Genomic DNA, 19,826 nt, shown 5'->3' on the forward strand with positions numbered 1-19,826 from the left:
CTTCTAAATTGCAGATTTCTCTAAAGTTTAATTAGGGAAAGGAAAACTGAGAAAGGGTCAGGGAACAGGGGATCCCTTCAGCTTACTTCATCAACTCCGAGGCTAATACCAAGGGCACTGATTTGTCCATTATATGGAAATAGATGATTAGGGTCATTCTCTAAGACAAATTTACTTTTCTGCACACTCTAAATCTGTTTAGTCACTTTAAAGGTGTCAATTATTGGAACAGGCTAAGACTATGAATTTCTTAGTAATAGCTTTAATAACATTTTGAAATGAAAAGCAGATACCTTGAAGTCAGCCTGCTTTGAAAAGACATATGAGCAGCTCTGGTTTTAATTTGTGCAGCATTCTACATCTGGAATCCCTTATAATTAAAACTAAAAACTGAACTACTACTTCCACCTGTCAAATGATGAAAAGATGAATGCACTAATAAGTTACTAAATAGCCCAACATGATAGAGTTTACATTCTCATTCTATACAGTAAAACAGAATTTTGGACAGGAGGCTAAAGGTCTTTGGTCATTACTAATAACACGCTTTCAGTATTAACCTGTATGTCCTGCTGCAACTACTGACAGGGTCTTTTTTACATTAAGAGCTCATTTTTGTTAAGTCTTTGTTTTAAAAGTAAATATAGATTTCAGAAAAAAATTCTCAAAACACATAAATTAAGATGTACTTTTCATCTCACATTTTATGGTTTTCATCATTCTTGAAATCCTTCTAATAGCTTCCTCTACTAATTGCATACAGTTGTCAAAAAGTTCAGTATTTACAAATATTTATCGAGCACCCACAGTATGCATGGCTCTGTGCTCTATACTGGCAATGCAGTGCTGAGCAAGATATATCTATGTAGGTAACTTAGAATTAGGAATACCTGAAGTACTTTCTTCAGAATGACAAAAACCACATTTTTGCCTAGATTCTGATAAGAAAAAGTCATTTTCTAAAGCTTTTGCTGTCACTCCAATTAAAACAACAATGGTCATTAAAATGGCCTTAGACTGTCACCGGTGATCAGAAGGTTAATTATTTTAAAATGTAAATCCTGAGTTGTAATCCCTACTGAAGCTGTTTGGAACAACTCCCCCGGCAGAGGTCGAGCTGTGTGGGCGGCCCCTAAAGGCTCATTTTTCTTATTACACAGCCTTTGCTTTTCTGTCAAGAAATAAAAATGGAAATATCACATTTTGAAAAGGGCAAGGATCCTCTGAGGGAAAAAAAAAAAAAAACAGTGAAGAGTTTTGCCAGCCGTCGAAGGGGTCCTCCATAGGGTGCACACTACTTTCCTCAAGGATGTCCTGACTGTTGTGTTTAGCACAGTAACTGCCGTTGGCACCAGACAAGAGAAGAGAAGGCAAGGCCTGGAGGCAGCAGTGATCACAGGAAACTGAGCTCTCTGTCTCTCTGCAAGTATGCCCAGCAAGAGAATTCCAGCCTTTTTATAACTCTTTTGGCCTCTTTGCCTGTGTGCTCAGTTCTAAGCCATGTCCGACCTTTGAGACCCCATGGACTGTGGCCCGCCAGGCTCCTCTGTCCATGGGATTTCCCAGGCAAGAATACTGGAATGGACTGGAATGGACAGGAATGGAATGGGTTGCCATTTCCTTCTGCAGGGGATCTTCCCGACCCAGGGATCAAATTCGTGTCTCTTAAGTCTCCTGCATTGGCAGGTGGGTTCTTTACCACTAGCACCACCTGGAAAGCACCATTGTATACACACAATAGCATATTATTCCACCTTAAAAAGGAAGGAAAGTCTGACTTGCTATGACATGGATGATCCTTGAAGACATTTTTAGGGAAATAAACCAGTCACCAAAGAACAATGTTGTATGGTTCCTCTTATATGAAGTACCTAGAGTATTCAAAAACATAAAGGCAGAAAGTAGAATGGAGAGTGCCAAAGACTACTAGGGAGAAGGTGCAGTGGGAGTTATTGTGTAACAGGTACAGAGTTTCAATTTGGGAAGGTGAAAAAAGGTCTGTAGATGGTTTCAGAACAATGTGAATGTACCTAATGCCACCGAACTGTATACTTCAAAATAGTTGAAATCATAAATTTTATGTAATGTATATTTTGCATGATAAAAATCAGGCTTTTTTACATTAAAATAGAGATTTCCAATTTATCTAGAAACAAAGAAATCTAACTAATGATTAACATTAGCCAGCATACCTGAATGATGCCTAAGATTAAAATTGAGTGGCTTGTACTCTTAATGGACCCGTCAGATCTCCACGGCCCACCTTCTCCTTGTGGTCTTCTGCCCACTCCACATCACCCACATAGGCTTCCTGCCAGGCCCATAGTTCTGACATGTACATACAACTTTCCAAGATTTTCCTAGAATGGGATTTTTTACCGATAACCCCACAATTAACTCAGTCTACCCCAGGCCCAGAGGATCTGAGACAGGACGGGACACATGAGCCAGCATCCAGGATAGAAACGTGACTAAGAAGCCCTCTTCCTGCAAAATGAACCCTCGGCACCCTCCTCTACCTACCCACCTGTGGGAGAGAACAGTGGATGTCACCCCTAGAGACCTACTAGGATGTTCTTCTTACTCAACAATTACAAACAGGGCCACAGGCAGATGCTTACAAAAGAACTCGAGGCACTTTTCAGGATCAGGAGAAGTTGCCTATTACCCATTTTTCTGATATTGACTTTTATGTAAATATATTATAGATTTTGTAGCTCAGAGTCAGGAGCAATGAATTTAAGACTCTCTATTAAAGTCTGGATTATCCCCAACTGTGAACTTTCCTTCTGAGCCATTGACTGTCTAAGGGTTTCTTCCTCTTAAATGCTACTGTCAAATGAGCATTTTAAAGTATTTATCAAAACCAATGGCTGCAAACTTCAATCTGTACATTCCATACAAAGCAAACCCCAGTCTAGTGCTGATGCATAAATGATGTGTTGGTTTAATCTATTTTTCACAGGGGGTGTCTGAGAACAGGAAAATTAAAAACAGGTAGAATGGACTATTATTACTGTCCCATAGTGTGCTTTTTTACATGAGGTCTGGATTAAGATAACATCTGGTCTATATTTCTTGAACTATTTCCCTTTTATCACAAGAAAAATCGGCAACCCATCTCACAACTGCTCTTAATTTAGATCTAAATATCACTGATGAAACATTGTACAACATGCTGTTATCTATTAAAATGATTTCCCTGAAGGAACAGTTGATACTTTTATATATTCCAGCAAAGCTAATCATGCCAGGCCCCCTTAGTAGGGCTTACCTTATAATCATATGTTCAAATGTTCCACCTAAATCACTGCTTTGGTACCAAATGAGTCTTACTCTGAGATTGATTTCGCTGCATTGGCAAATATGGTCCCCAGGTCTGAGAGCCACAGAACAACCAAGAATCTTTTAGGAATACAAAATTTTACTCTGGAGCAAAGGAGCCATTGTTCCCCCTCCCAGGCTGTGCTATGGGCTTTCCAGAACCCCGTGCACGGGGAAGGCAGTAAGCTGTTTTCAGCACTTTGCAGAGTTCAAGTCCTATACAATATAGTATATTGATTTCACAGAATAAAAGCTTCTGGGTTTTTTTTTTCAGAGTTGTATAACTTATTTCCACAGATAATAAATCAGGAAAGTATTTTCTCTAAAATTATTTTGCATACCTATGGTGCACACTCGTTTTGTTCATTGTAAACTACATCAAGGCTCAGAATCACAGACGGTGAGTCTATGCATTAACCAGTTACATGAGAAATTACTTTCTACAACCCCCACCTTTAATTTGGTAGTATCATGTATTCCTGATTTTTTTTTTAAATACAGAAACCAACGCACGCAAAAATTATAGGGGTTAAAAAACACAAGTAGAAGTGATTCTTGGATAACTGAAAGTACAAGGGTGTTTGATACAGTAGAAAAAGAAATCAGAAATATATTACACATAAAATATAGAAAAATTAGAAAAAATAAAAATACTTATAAAGAGGGGATTGATGAAATGAATCATGTTATATACATAGCATGGAATATCTTACAGCCAGTAAATAAGGATAAAGGATATGTGTATGCATGAAGGAATGATCTTCGTGATGTATTGGGAGCAACACAACACAAATAGTTGGTACGATTTTTTGTTGTCATTAATGAGAAAAAATATAAAGAAACATGTATGTTGATGTGTTTGTAGAAGAGCTCTGGAAGAATTTACATCAGACTGTTTTCAGTGACTAACTGTTCAGAATAAGAATGAAAGAAAATATTTCTATAAACTACTGAGGGTTTTCTAGCTTTTCTGAACATACATATGTCACTTTCTAAATTTAAAAAAGAAAAGTAAAAATGCAAATAGAACAGAGATCAATTAGCCATTTCTTTACCAGAATAAATCAGAAGGGAGGTGGCTGGTGGGGGAGGGTGGGTGCCTGCAGAACAGAGCAAGAGGAATGCGATTGACAGGCATCCTGTCATCTTGTATTTTTTGGAGGGAATTCTGAAAATAAAAAGCCTTTGGAAGTTATCAGCGGTCAGGCTGGAGCCATTCATTTTTCACCTGCCTGTGTTTGTTGTCTGGCAGCCAGTCAAGGGTGCTATTAGCAGAATTAAGATCCAGAAGAAAAGATTATCCCATAGAAGGCAAGATAAGGGGCTGGAAAGTGTGGCTGGTTATCAATATCACAATACCAAACAGGTTAGAAAGGATTCCATATAGGTTTCACTTGAAGCAGGTAATCTCTGCAAAAAGAATGGAGTGACTGTTCCTCCAGAACACTTCAGTCCTGCAACATACTGCAGTTCATTTAAGATAAAACGGCAGTTTTACCAAAGAGTCCCACAACTGCTTTAGGCTGGGGAGTGGAAAATAAAATACTGCACCAACATTCTTTTATTCCCCCTTATTCAGTAACCCTCAGTAATGAAACAACCTTCCATCTCTCTCTCAGATCATTTTTAATATGTTGAATGGTACACTTTCATTTGCTTTTCTTTCCTTCTCAATGAGGAAAGAGCTAAATGGAATTCCATGGTACAGTTTGATATAAGAAACAGGAGGAGTGATTGTAACATTAAGTATTTAATTATTGGCAGATTTTTTTAAATCACCAGTAGTAGTGAGGACACAGAGCAGCAACTCTTGTCTAGGGAGCTTATGCCACTCCGGTTCTGAAACATGTGTTTTCAAACAACGAATTGGAATGGTGAAAGTTTTGAGTTCATGTCAGCACAGCAATTTACAAGAGTTCACGTACAGCGTGAACTTACATAGCATTTCACCATGTTGTCTATGAATCATTCAATTTTAAGCTCTGCAGCATATGGACAATTGCAAGATGCAGAGGTAAGAAAACACATTTGGTATTTCCATTTTATACACCTCATATTGGAAATAAATGGCTTTGTTCTCCCAACTGTTTTTCGTCTGAATGATAAGGGCTCTTTCATTTTCTTTTTCTCCTTTTCTTTTTTTGGCAATTTCAAGTAAGTAGTTATCAACTTGTTCAGCTAAATAATTTTTCAATGTACGGAAGAACTTTGTGTTATTTGTACACATGGAGTGATCAACAACTAGCAGGTCATTGACTTTGTGTCATCATTCCAGTAAAAGTGATGAATTGACAATAGTTCATCCAGATAATACTTGATCAATAAAACACATTCCCAAGACAGTTGCAGTTTAGGAAAGTGTCTAACCATCAACAAAATTGCAAAAATAAAGATTGTGGCACTATATCACCAATCAAGGTAGCCAACCTTGCACACACTCAATGACCCAGGAGTTGTCAATTTCTTAATGAAAAGATAAAACCAATATACATTTACAACAAAAATGGGCTTTTTTAGAGTCTTTCATGCTGGGAGAATATATCAACCAACTCAGATATGCAAATAATACCAGTTTAATGGCAGAAAGTGAAGAGGAACTAAAGAGCCTCTTAATGAGGGAGAAAGAGGAAGTGAAAAAGCTAACTTGAAACTCAACATTCAGAAAACTAAGATCATGACATCCAGCCCCATCACTTCATGACAAATAGAAGGGGGAAAAGTGGAAACAGTGACAGATTTTATCTCCTTAGACTCCAAAATCACTGCAGAAAGACAGTGACTGCAGCCATGAAATTAAAAGATGCTTGCTCTTTGGAAGGAAAGCTGTGACAAACCTGGAGAGCATATTAAAAAGCAGAGCCATCACTTTGTAAACAAAGGTCCATAGAGTTCAATCTATGGTTTTTCCAGTAGTCATTTATGGATGTGAGAGTTGAACTATAGAGATGACATGAGTGCCAAAGAATTGAGACTTTTAAATTGTGGTGCCGGAGAAGACTCTTGAGAGTCCCTTGGACTGCAAGGAGATCCAACCAGTCCATCCTAAAAGAAATCAATCCTGAATATTCATTGGAAGGACTGGTGCTGAAGCTGAAGCTCCACTACTTTGGCCACCTGATGCAAAGAGTCAACTCACTGGAAAAGACCCTGATTCTGGGAAAGATTGAGGACAAGAGGAGAAGGGGGTGGCAGAGCATGAAATGGTCAGACAGCATCACTGACTCAATGGACATGAATTTGAGAAAACTCCAGGAGATAGTGGAGGAAAGAGGAGCCTGGCATGCTGCAGTCCATGGGGCCGCAGAGTCAGACACAACTTAGCAACTGAACAATAACAGAGTCATCAAATTGAATCTGCTACAGCAGACATGAAAATACTTTTACTTCCGTAACAACTTTCAACAGCCTGTCAGTGTTGTGCTGTTAGCATGAATGAGACTATGCTCTGTCTATATGAGATAAATACTTTCCAAAATATTCTTCAGTCAGTTCAGTTCAGTTCAGTCGCTCAGTCGTGTCCGACTCTTTGCGACCCCATGAATCGCAGCATGCCAGGCCTCCCTGTCCATCACCAACTCCCGGAGTTGACTCAAACTCATGCCCATCGAGTCAGTGATGCCATCCAGCCATCTCATCCTCTGTCGTCCCCTCCTCCTCCTGCCCCCAATCCCTCCCAGCATCAGGGTCTTTTCCAATGAGTCAACACTTCGCATGAGGTGGCCAAAGTATTGGAGTTTCAGCTTCAGCATCAGTCCTTCTAATGAACACCCAGGACTGATCTCCTTTAGGATGGACTGGTTGGATCTCCTTGCAGTCCAAGGGACCCTCAAGAGTCTTCTACAACACCACAGTTCAAAAGCATCAATTTTTCGGCCCTCAGCTTTCTTCACAGTCCAACTGTCACATCCATACATGACCACCGGAAAAGCCATAGCCTTGATGAGACGGACCTTTGTTGGCAAAGTAATGCCTCTGATTTTTAATATGTTGTCTAGGTTGGTCATAACTTTCCTTCCAAGGAGTAAGCGTCTTTTAATTTCATGGCTGCAATCACCATCTGCAGTGATTTTGGAGCCCATTCTTATCCTTTCTATTTTTTCATCTCCATTCTAAAAAAAAGGACATTATAGGAAAAGTAGAAACCTTTGGTAATTGAACATTAAGATCTAGTTTTAATGAGTTTTTAATTACAAAAGCGATACATAAAAATGTTTTATTTTTTAAATGCCAACAAATACAACATGTGTACAGTATGACAACAAAAGCTTCCCTAATCCAATCCCTTCCCCAAATATGCACACCATGCCTCCCTCCTGCTGATAACAGCAATTAGCAAACGTGGAGAGTATTTTACAGACTTTTATCTATGCATCTACAAACATACGTACACATACACAACTGTAAGGAGGTGAGTGTTTTTTAAATAAGATTATACTATATGTGTTATTCCGTAGCTGATTTTTCTTCCTGTAACAGTTTGTCTCAGACATCATTCCAGGTCATTATGTAGAGTCTAGAAGTTGCAAACTAGAGCCCACAGTTCACAAATCTTTTTTAAAAAAATTGATTTGTTTCATCAAAAATATCAGTATTTTCTTCTTTTTTTTTTTTAACGAAAATATCCAGCAACATTGTGCCCATTTTTCACCAGGAAGTCCCTCTGATGGGATCCACACTCTCAGTACACCCCTAACTCCTTCCTGCCACCCCCAACTCCATGTCCAGCTTGGCCCTTTAAATCTCCAAGTTTGCTACCCCTGCTTAGATATATCTATGCTATTCTTTCAAAAGGCTGCATTACACACAAGGATGTATTGTACAATACAGGGAATATATCCAGTATTTTGTAGTAACTGGAATATTACCATAAATGGAATATTACCTTTAAAAACTTTGAATCACTGTGTCATACACCTGTAACTTATGTAATATTGTACAAAAACTATACTTCAATTTTTTAAATATCAAAAAAATAAAAGTCTGCATTATATTCCATAAGACTGATGTACCATAATTTATTTAGCCATTTCCCCATTTATATAACTCTTTGAATGTTTGAGTTTCATGGTGTAGAGTAGAACTATATCCCATAGTCAGAATTGAACTCCCCCTTTCTGTTTTCATTTTTTCCTAGAGTTTGTAAAGATCCTGAATCCATAACTGATAATGCCTTATAAAACTTCATGAAAATACAAAAGGCTTTTGTAAAAAGCCTGAATCTGTAACAGATAATGCTTTATAAAACACAAAGGATTGTTCAATATTTTTCCCTTTGAAAAATGATATTGTAACTGAGAGACCAAAGATCCGGGGATGGAGAGAGAACGGGGATGTTCTAAAAGATAAAGAAAACTCAAGCAGAAGCTCATTAGGATGGATTCTATGTGCTATTAGTTAAATCAGAATTCTTCTCTTCTTTAAAAAAAAGTGTCTCTGGCTAAAAAGTGACAAAGATCTGTTGAATAATTAAGTCTTCTTTGGTCTCTTTCAGCTGCTGTCTCTGTTCTCATTCTCCTTTTCCTTTTGTTTTATATCCCTGGTTCAAAAAAATCCCTAGGAGCGTATAAAGTTCTCATCACAGGGGTCTGCAACTGTGAAAATGGGACAGAAATCCTAAAAGTTCAAAACTTCTTCCTCCAAAGTGATGCTGTTCATATGGATAAAGTTGACAGACTTCTAAGAAGAGGCCAAGTCACAGTTACAATTTAGTAACTATAGCGTACACTTGAGCCAAAAATCAAAGCACATGCAAAAGTGGAAAGGAACTAGGATTTTTTTTTTTTTTTTTGCAATAGTCTCTCATCCAAAATAAGAAACACACATGGAGAATAACAATTGCTATTCTCAGAGGAATAGAACTTTTGCCTATGAAAGCTGAGGTGAGGCAAGAATTCTGCTCAAATAAAAAATAGATACTGAGATAAAATTTACCTACTTCTCATGGTTTTTTCCTTCCAATCAAATTATGTAAAAATCCCTAAACTTTCAATTTTTTCTACTGGGCTACAGTAAATTTCTCTACAAAAGTAGGAAAATGTTTGCATATAATTTTCAAGAGGATCATATTTATCTGGTACATATACAATACTCAGAAATAAACCAAAGCTTAATAATAGCCTATTGTTTTATCTGTCTTTCTAACCAAAATTAAACTTTAATGTTTCTTTACCTGTAGGTTTGAGACTTTGAAATCAATATATGTCTCTAAATGAATCTCTTCTATGTGTGCATGTATTAAGAATAGTCATCTTTGTTTATTTTCAAAAGAAAATAATTTTTAGCAGAGAATAATCAGCATCTAAAAGCCTTCATAGACTGTAACAAAGTATTGTTGAAACAAACTATTCTAAACTAAAACTGAATGTCTGTTTTGAAATAACAAATCCATGCTTTTTTTAATCCCTTTGCTGCTTATGTGAGCTATTATAGCTTATGTGAGCTATTAATGGTATGTCCCAGGTAAGCTAAAGTCAAAAATTTAAGCTTTACATAAAAAGGCATCTTGCACTCCTTACAGGAACTGAGAACACCACACTGATTAGATCACCCAGCTTCCACAGTTGATTTAGAACACAGCAGACTCCTTTAAAGAATCACAGAAAGGCTCACAATTCCTTGCAATAGTCCTTTCCCCATCCTTTGAAGTTACAGATAACCTAAAAGTCATCATGTCATGCTAGATTTAAAGAAATCCTCAAAATATCTGCTCCTTTCCTATGGTTAATATCAAACAGGTATCAGTAAGGCTTGTTTTAAGACAACAGCCTCTATGCTTTCAATAGTAGCAGAGGAAATTGGCTGCAAAAAAATCAGAGTCTCAGAGAATGATGCCGGGCCAGAGTCTAAGGTGAAATACAGCAGATTCCCAGAGCTACTGAGGCCTTGAAGGGCCCGCATCTCCTTGGTGCTCTACACCGCCCTTCTGGTCCATGTGCAGAGGAGCTCAAGACTGATAACCTTATCACTGAAAGATCATGCAAACACTGGTGCCTATATGCACCAATTACTGTGCTAGGGGTTTGAGGTAGAAAACTGGGTAAGATGTATATGTGGTTTGGGGGCAGACTGATGGAAATAGAATTCCACAGTGTACCTTGTAGACAATGCCAAAGTAAAGCGGTGCGCAAGAGAGCACAGAGAAGAGACTAACTCTGCTTTTGACTGAGAAGTAGGGGCTGGTCAAGGAAAGTAGCCAGAGGTGGTATGGGCAAGAACTGCTCCCCTGTTATCCAAATGCGGTGATTGCTTATCCGCTAGCCATCTGTTTGATTTCTAGCAGAGGTGGGCAGTTTGATCTCTTGGAACTCAAACAAGGGCATATGTACCCTGGGTTTCAGAGAGTCTGTTTGCATTCTCTATGTACCTTTCCATGATTTCTTTATTTGACAAAACAGGATAATGATTTATCTCCCAGCCCTTCAGGCCCTAGTGGAAACAGTAGGAGATGAAGAGCTGACCCCCCGCTTCCTCTGCTTACATATTGTCCAGAAACACCACAGTTTTCACTTCAACAAAGCCTGTGCACATACGTAAAGTTCCAAAGGCTTCAGATGAAAGAAGGAACCCAGAAATGTGTTCCTGATGGGTGTTATGTTCCTTTTGAACACTGGTACCTGGATTTAGCCAAGTTTAAAATGTCCTTGAATTCACAGATAATCTCCTCAAGTGGTAACCCAGTAAATCTTGGCATAATTTCCCATGGAGCTTATCTGATTATACAGCACATTTCTAAGATCTGTGTTAAGAAACAGTATTAGATAAAGTGACCTATTCTATATTACCAAAGAAGCAACCTGTATTTACTACAACAGTTGGATACTCACAGAACTGTAAATTCTTTACCCAGTCATAGATTCAAAGTTCTATACACAACTTTTACTGCACTTCTAACACTACAGCATCTGTCTCATTTAAAACAAATTAAGTAGAAGAAGATAAGAGTTTCTAGAATCATAACATATGAGATAAGACTATCATTCCTCAAAATACAAGTCTAAAAACGAGATTCTTTCTTTTTTGCCTATTAAATGGATAAGGATTTAAAAATAATAAAAACCAGCATATGCATGCAGGAAGTAATCAACATATATATAAATATGAGGAAGAATACAATTTGGTTCAACCTTTTAGAGTCAATTAAGCAATATATAATCAAAAGGTATAGGCCATTTGACTTATAATTACATTTCCAAGAATTTATCCCAATAACCTAACCAGAGATGAATCCAAGGATTTACACACAAGGAGTGTGCACTTCTAACATACCTAAAAAAAAACTAAATGTCCAACACTTAGGGACTGGCTTCCCCCCTTGCTCAGCAATAAAGAATCTGCCTTCAGTGCAGGAGCTGTGGGTCTGGTCCCTGGGTCAGGAAGACCTCCTGAAGAAGGAAATGGCAACCTACTCCAGTATTCTTGCCTGAAAATCCCATGGACAGAGGAGCCTGGTGGGCTATAGTCCATAGGGTCACCAAGAGTCGGGCATAATTTAGCAACTAAACAACAACAAATAAAGTGTGGTACAAGTATTATATTTTTAAGAAGATATTTAACAAAGCAGAAAATGTTTGATATGTGATGGAAAAACAAAAATTAGAAAACAGCTAGTATATTATGATTTTTCAATAAACACAGGTATACTCATGTAAATATACCTAAGCAAAAAATAGATTGAACATATACACTAAAATATTAGTATTATATTGTGTATCATATGAAATAATGCATATCATATCACCTGTGACAATAATATACACACATATTTAAAAATCTGACCTCTGGTTTTAAGAGAAAGCCCAAAGCAGAATCCTGATGAAAAACAGCAAGGTTGATCATTTAAATACTTATACACATCATATTAAACACCATGGGATATAAATGCTTTGATTCCTTAAATCAAGTTTGTCCTACAATAAACAGTATAAGTGTCAATGTGTAATGTCTCAACATTTAAAAAGATATTTCTACTTTTTTCTTTCCCACAGGGCAAATACTCATCCTTACTAAGAGAATACACTTATGTGAAACAAAGATTAATACTGTGTGGGTGTGAGGCAATTGTCTTTATGCTTCTACAGTCCTGATGGGTGAAGTTAACACCTTTTGTTCATGCCAGTTCTACACATCAGCTGCCTAACTTTAACCTCAGTATGATTTCCATGGCATCCTCTGGCCAGTAGAGGTATCTTCCCGAGGTGAAATCCAAAGAAGTGACTAATTAGCAAGAGTCTAATTCAGATATGCCAAGGAAGAAATATTATGCATTAGTATTTATTTCCATTGCACTTTATAAGCACAGTGATACACTATTTCCCATGACACTTCCCTTGCAGAATTACAGAATTGTGGTTATACTGCCAAATTTAAACATGAGAGGAAAAACAGCACAGTCCGTGTATAAACAGATGTTCAAAGGTTATTGTGAGATCAAAGCACCAAAATCCTGGGAGAGCTTCTGGAAGTACCCACTCAGCCATTATCTGCCCAAAACTTGGTAACAGAAGGTGGTTGATAGTGGTTGCTTAGCAGTTAATGCAAAGAAATAGAGGAAGACAACAGAATGGGAAAGACTAGAGATCTCTTCAAGAAAATTAAGAGATACCAAGGGAACATTTCATGCAAAAATAGGCTCAATAAAAGACAGAAATGGTATGGACCTAACAGAAGCAGAAGATATTAAGAAGAGGTGGCAAGAATATACAGAAGAACTGTACAAAAAAGATCTTCATGAGCCAGATAATCACAATGGGGTCATCACTCACCTAGAGCCAGACATCCTGGAATGTGAAGTCAAGTGGGCCTTAGAAAGCATCACTACGAACAAAGCTAGTGGATGTGATAGAATTCCAGTTGAGCTATTTCAAATCCTGAAAGATGATGCTGTGAAAGTGCTACACTCAATATGCCAGCAAATTTGGAAAACTCAGCAGTGGCCATAGGACTGGAAAAGGTCAGTTTTCATTCCAGTCCCTAAGAAAGGCAATCCCAAAGAATGCTCAAACTACCGCACAATTGCACTGATCTCACACACTAGTAAAGTAATGCTCAAAATTCTCCAAGCCAGGCTTTGGCAATACATGAACCAAGAACTTCCAGATGTTCAAGCTGGTTTTAGAAAAGGCAGAGGAACCAGAGATCAAATTGCCAATATCCGCTGGATCATCGAAAAAGCAAGAGAGTTCCAAAAAAAACATCTATTTCTGCTTTATTGACTACTCCAAGGCCTTCGACTGTGTGGATCACAATAAACTCTAGAAAATTCTGAAGGAGTTGGGAATACCAGACCACCTGACCTGCCTCCTGAGAAATCTGTATGCAGGTCAGGAAGCAACAGTTAGAACTGGACATGGAACAACAGACTGGTTCCAAATAGGAAAAGGAGTACGTCAAGGCTGTATATTGTCACCCTCCTTATTTAACTTATATGCAGAGTACATCATGAGAAACGCTGGTTTGGATGAAGCACAAGCTGGAATCAAGATTGCCGGGAAAAATATCAATAACCTCAGATATGCAGATGACACCACCCTTATGGCAGAAAGTAAAGAGGAACTAAAAAGCCTCTTGATGAAAGTGAAAGAGGAGAGTGAAAAAGTTGGCTTAAAGCTCAACATTCAGAAAACTAAGATCATGGCATTTGGTCCCATCACCTCATGGGAAATAGATGGGGAGACAGTGGAAACAGAGTCAGACTTTATTTTTCTTGGCTCCAAAATCACTGCAGATGGTGATTGCAGCCAAGAAATTAAAAGATGCTTACTCCTTGGAAGGAAAGTTATGACCAACCTAGACAACATATTAAAAAGCAGAGACATTACTTTGCCAACAAAGGTCCATCTAGTCAAGGCTATTGTTTTTCCAGTAGTCATGTATGGATGTGAGAGTTGGACTGTGAAGAAAGCTGAGCGCCAAAAAATTGATGCTTTTGAACTGTGGTGTTGGAGAAGACTCTTGAGAGTCCCTTGGACTGCAAGGAGATGCAGCCAGTCCATCCTGAAGGAGATCAGTCCTGGGTGTGCATTGGAAGGACTGATGCTGAAGCTGAAACTCCAATACTTTGGCCACCTCATGCGAAGTGTTGACTCATTGGAAAAGACCCTGATGCTGGGAGGGATTGGGGGCAGGAGGAGGAGGGGACGACACAGGATGAGATGGCTGGATGGCATCACTGACTCAATGGGCATGAGTTTGAGTCAACTCCGGGAGTTGGTGATGGACAGGGAGGCCTGGCATGCTGCGATTCATGGGGTCGCAAAGAGTCAGATACGACTGAGTGACTGAACTGAACTGAACTGAGCAGTTGTTTCAAAAACAAAAACCTTTTTCTTGCATATTCTACCCTGATTCTTGACAAAGAGAAGCGCCACAAAAACGTGACTCTGCTGGGGGTGGGATTAAAATGGAGTGTCAACTTTATCTTGTAAACGTCCTCTCTGCAGATAAGCCAGACCCTTAAGAGTATCTTAATGTGTAAGTATGAGCCCATTCATTCTTTTATTTTAGGCAAAATATAACCTTCACAAAACAACTTCTTTTTGGTGAAATTTTCCATAGTTAATATCTATATTTGAACCAAATATATATATATATAAGAAGATATAAATCTTAAAATTTCAGGAAATAGATATTTATCTTGAAGAAGGTCATAGGTGTCATGCTTAGTAAAGAAACCAGAATGGGAGTGGGTGAGTTCTGCCAGGGAAGTCTGGCTTTCTTTGGGCCCGAGAGAGAGGGGAGGTAGGGATGTGATCCTCCAGCCTCCTTCCCAGTTACTCAGAGGCCTCCTGCCTCTTGCCAAGTTGAATTCCAAATCTAAATTTTAGTAGCCTCAAATAACAAAGTTTTATGCCCAAATAACATATAAGATTCATACATGCATCACCACTTTCATAATTACCCTCCATTTATGCATTCATCAAGCATTCATTGAGCATCTATTTTATGTCTAGTAGAGCGTCAGCAGGTATTATCAGGTATCACGTATTTTCTAGTCAGGTTCTCTTCTTCACGGATGTCCCCAAGAAACCAATGGATGCTCAGAAAGAAGTATAAAAGTGTTAAGGAAACTAAAGGAAAGTTTGTTCCAACATATAAATGTCCCACATTATGTAGCTTCTAGGATAAATCTTATATGTTATTTGGGCATGCTGCTGCTGCAAAACTTTACTTGGGGGTTCCTAAGGGTCTAAATTATAGGTGGCAAGCAAGGATCTGCTATCTCTGAACTACCACAAAATACTACTAAATTGGGCCAATTTCTGAATAAGCCCTTATAAATAGTAACATATATTTGAAAATATGAAACAAAAATAACAACTATTAAATAACAAAATAAACTATTATATACTTTAACAAACTAAAATAACAAAAATAACAACTATTAAAAAACTATTCTGGAACTCTTGGAGGTTCATAGTTAAACATCTCTCAAAGGATGAAGCAATTTGCAGATAGAGCATTCACTAGAAAAATGTCAGCTTTAACTCAAGTTAACTCCAGACCTCATACATTCCAAGTTTCCTTCTTAAAAGTAGAAATGAGGAAAATTTGTTCACATAATTATAACAGAGGGAAACCTTGTATAAACGTATCTACAAACCTTCAGTAACAACCCCTCAGAATCAAGTAAAGTAGCAACTTAATATTTATAATGCTTCTACAAGGTCACTGCCAGAAACAAAACTGTCCCATACCAAATCCCTGGCAAAGTTTCCAAGGGATCAAGTTGAAAGGTAAAAATGTAATACATATACTAGAGCAAGATTTATACATACATCACCAGTATCATAATTACCCTCCGTTTATGCATTCATCAAACATTCACTGAGTGTCTACTGTATGCCTGGTAGAGTGTCAGGTATTACAATTAAACAGGGTATCAGTGATGGTTTGTGGTATCCAACAGCAGAATCCACTCTGGAAAGTCTAAATGGAAAAAGAAATGGATTAGGTTTTGGGTAGCTCAGAAACGGAGAAGGCACTGGCAACCCATTCCAGTATTCTTGCCTGGAGAATCCCAGGGACAGAGGAGCCTGGTGGCTGCTGTCTGTGGGGTCGCACAGAGTCGGACACGACTGAAGTGACTTAGCAGCAGCAGCTCAGAAAGGTCAGAGATCCAAATCCTGAAGCTACACAGCCAGCAACAATGCACAGAATAGGGACTTCAGTAAGAAAAACATCTCTGCCCCTGTCAGTAACCGCCATCCGTAGGACTGAAGACCAGAACTCTACCACCATCACCTCCCCAAGATCTCCATCATCAGCCTTAGCAGAAGACTGGTTCCCTTCCATGCAGCTGCCTCCTTCTGTGACTCACTTCCAAATCCACCTTGTGTGGACCACATCACAAAGCCCAGATCACAGGTCTGCCACCTGGTCACAAAGGAATCTGAGAGATCTGTTTTCTGGCTTCTGTCGTGAAAAGTTAGGTGTCCTGTTGTGGGAAATCACCAAAAGTTTAGGTGACCACAAAGTTCACTATAAATATGACAGTCTGCCATGCAGCATTCAGTCCAGTATAATAATACACAGACAAAAACAAAGATGTCTGTATGCAGGGACTTCCAAGTACCAAGCAGACCTTCCTAAATATAATCTAATAAAACTTTTACATTACCAATATATCAGGTTTATCTGACAAGGTTTTTCTTCCCTAGAGGATCATTTTCTCTGCCTTTTTCTATAATCTCATACTTAACATGAATCAGTCCAGCCATTTGGCTGTGGACTAATTATGTTAAGTAAAAAGAAAGCCAATTATATTTTAAAACATGGATTAAACGCTTGTGTGTTAGACTCTAGGCTTCTCCATGTAGCACTATAGCAAAGAAAGTGGACTTGTGGATTAAAATGCCACTCAACCATTACCAGCTGTGTGTCCTTGGGCAGGGTTTTTACTGCCTTACATCTTAGTTTCTGCTTCTGCTGTACTTACCACATAGAACTGTTTAGGATGATTGAAAAGAAACAAGCATGTACAAGACTTAGCACAGTGCTTAGCACTGTTGGGTATTATCCAACCATTATTTAATCCTTACAGTGACGTTATGAACCAACGTTGTTATCTCCATTTAAACTGACAAAGATGAATCTAAAGTCACTTTCCAAGTAACACCTGAGTAGCATTGGGATTTGCACCCAGGTTTTCTCATGTTGAGCCTGGCCTTTTAACACTACTCCACCTGCTAAGGCTTAAAAGCCATTACAAATAAGAATGACTCATGTAGGTTCTCAGAAAATCTTCTCTGTCCTACAAAGCAAAGTTGTTGGGTTTTTTTCTCCATTTGATAGGGAAAAAAAAGTATAGAAGTCCAATAAAGGGAAAGTTCTCTCCCCAGAATCTTTACAGGCCCTAAATTTTTAGGACTAGAAGGAAATTTAGAAGCTAGCCATTCTAGCCTCCTGAACTTAACATCACCCTAGGACCATTTTACCTTTCTTTAGGTTTACCCTGCTTCCTTTTGTCTCTTGTCTTCTATCATTACAGGCAGAATCTAGAGACAACACTAAGGCAGCCACAAAACTCTTAAGTGTTATCCAGGCAAAATGCAAGAGAAAAAGAGCTTGACTATTGACCAACTGGTGACACTCATGGCTATATGTGCATTTCCCTAAGAGTGTGCCCTGGAACGGGCTTCCCAAATAGTTCAGTGGCAAAGAATCCGCCTGCTGATGCAGGAGATGCAGGAGACGGGGGTTTGATGTCGGGGTTGGGAAGATCCCCTGGAGGAGGAAATGGCAACCCACTCTGGTATTCTTGCCTGGAGAATCCCACAAACAAAGAAGTACAAGTCCATAAGGTCACATAGAGTTGAACATGAGAGAGCAACTGAGCACATGTGCTCCCTGGAACACCTAGTTCCTTAGGATGCTAGTAGATATTTTATTAAGAATGAGTTCTGGGTCAAGTAAGCTTGGAAAACGTGGGGGTAAACAAATTTAAACAGGTTTGCTCAGAACTTTTAATGAGCGTAACGAACCCACAAATGAGGATATGATAGGCAGTGTTGAATTTGTCAGAGTCCTTTTTTTCCTCAAAGAATCTGGTAGGACCAGTGAATCACAGACACATTTGAGAAACACTGGGTGAGGAAAGGTTTTTGTCATCAGAATACAGAAAAAAAATGAGTTAATTCAAATGTGACAGGAAACTTCTAGCACCACCCCGGGAAGAAGAGGTTCTGATCCTCTGGCTCACACATCCAATTTGCCTGGCATATCTGATACCTATAGGTGGTACACATCAGGTTATATGGCTTGATGCACTCAGTATGCATATTGACAAGGTCACTCTCCATGTTCAACATACAATCTTCTGATTATATTTTAATTTCCTATGTAGCCATCCTACAGAGAAAAGTGCTTGGCAAGCTGGTATAAATGCCAGGTACAATTGTTAGCTATATTTCTTCTTTTAGATTAACATAAATATTCCAGCCAATAAGAATATCCAATCAATTTGACAGACAGTTTCTCAGTGTAAGTCAAATCATCATTACTTTGGTTTGTGCAATCTCTTCCAAGTTTTGTGAGAATGAGATAGTCTCTAAGAGTTCCTAGATACTGACAAAATTCCGTTTCCATCCTGCAAATCTTAAAACCAGACAGAACCCAGACCCTATTGTACTTACCAAGGTCATGTGACCTTCTGCCATCTCCTGGGCATCCCTGTGAGGGTGTGTTGTGCTCCTTGATTATTAAACATTTAGACCTTTTATGCTTTTGCTCTGATTTGCCATCCTCTATGGGCTTCCCAGGTGGATCATGGTAAAGAATTGCTTGCCAATGCAGGAAAGCCAAGAGATAGTTTTGATCCCTGGGTGGGGAAGATACCCTGGAGAAGGAAATGGCAACCCACTCCAGTATTCTTGCCTGGGAAATCTCATGAACAGAGGAGCCTGCTGGGCTATAGTCCATGGGGTCACAAAGAGTTGGACACAACTGAGCACACACACGCGTGCACATGCACACACCCCATCCTCTACAGCCCTAGTATCTTAAATAGCTTCTAAATGAAATGAAAACACAATTTTCCCAATCTGCCTTACTTACCAATGAGAAGTTCTAGGATTCAAGTTTTGAAAGCATGTACCCAGGCAAGCAATTATCTTACTCTGGAAAAATCTCAATGAGCTAAAACTAAAGGAACTCTACAGGACCACAGAGAACAAGCAGGCAGGGGTCAATCTTCCATCCTGAACTTGCCAAGCTACAAGTTGGAAAATCCATGCAAGGAGCCAGCTCTACCCACGGGGACACCTGGATTGTGAATCTCTCCTGGAGGGGGGCTGGGGTGCTGGGGAGATCATTTTCATAAATACACTTACTTTCCTCCTTTGAACAGGCACACCTGTTTTCTCTACTAACTCTGTTGCTTCGGTCACTTATGCCCTAGGGAAAGCAGTTGTAAGAAATAGCAGATGCAGAATTTACACAGCAGAGAGCATTCCATCCCTTCAGTTTACAAAGTCTGCGGAAAACGACCCAAGTGGTGCAGGACTATT

The sequence above is a fragment of the Odocoileus virginianus genome, chromosome 6 (assembly GCF_023699985.2).
Source record: "Odocoileus virginianus isolate 20LAN1187 ecotype Illinois chromosome 6, Ovbor_1.2, whole genome shotgun sequence".
In the NCBI taxonomy this organism is placed as follows: domain Eukaryota; kingdom Metazoa; phylum Chordata; class Mammalia; order Artiodactyla; family Cervidae; genus Odocoileus; species Odocoileus virginianus.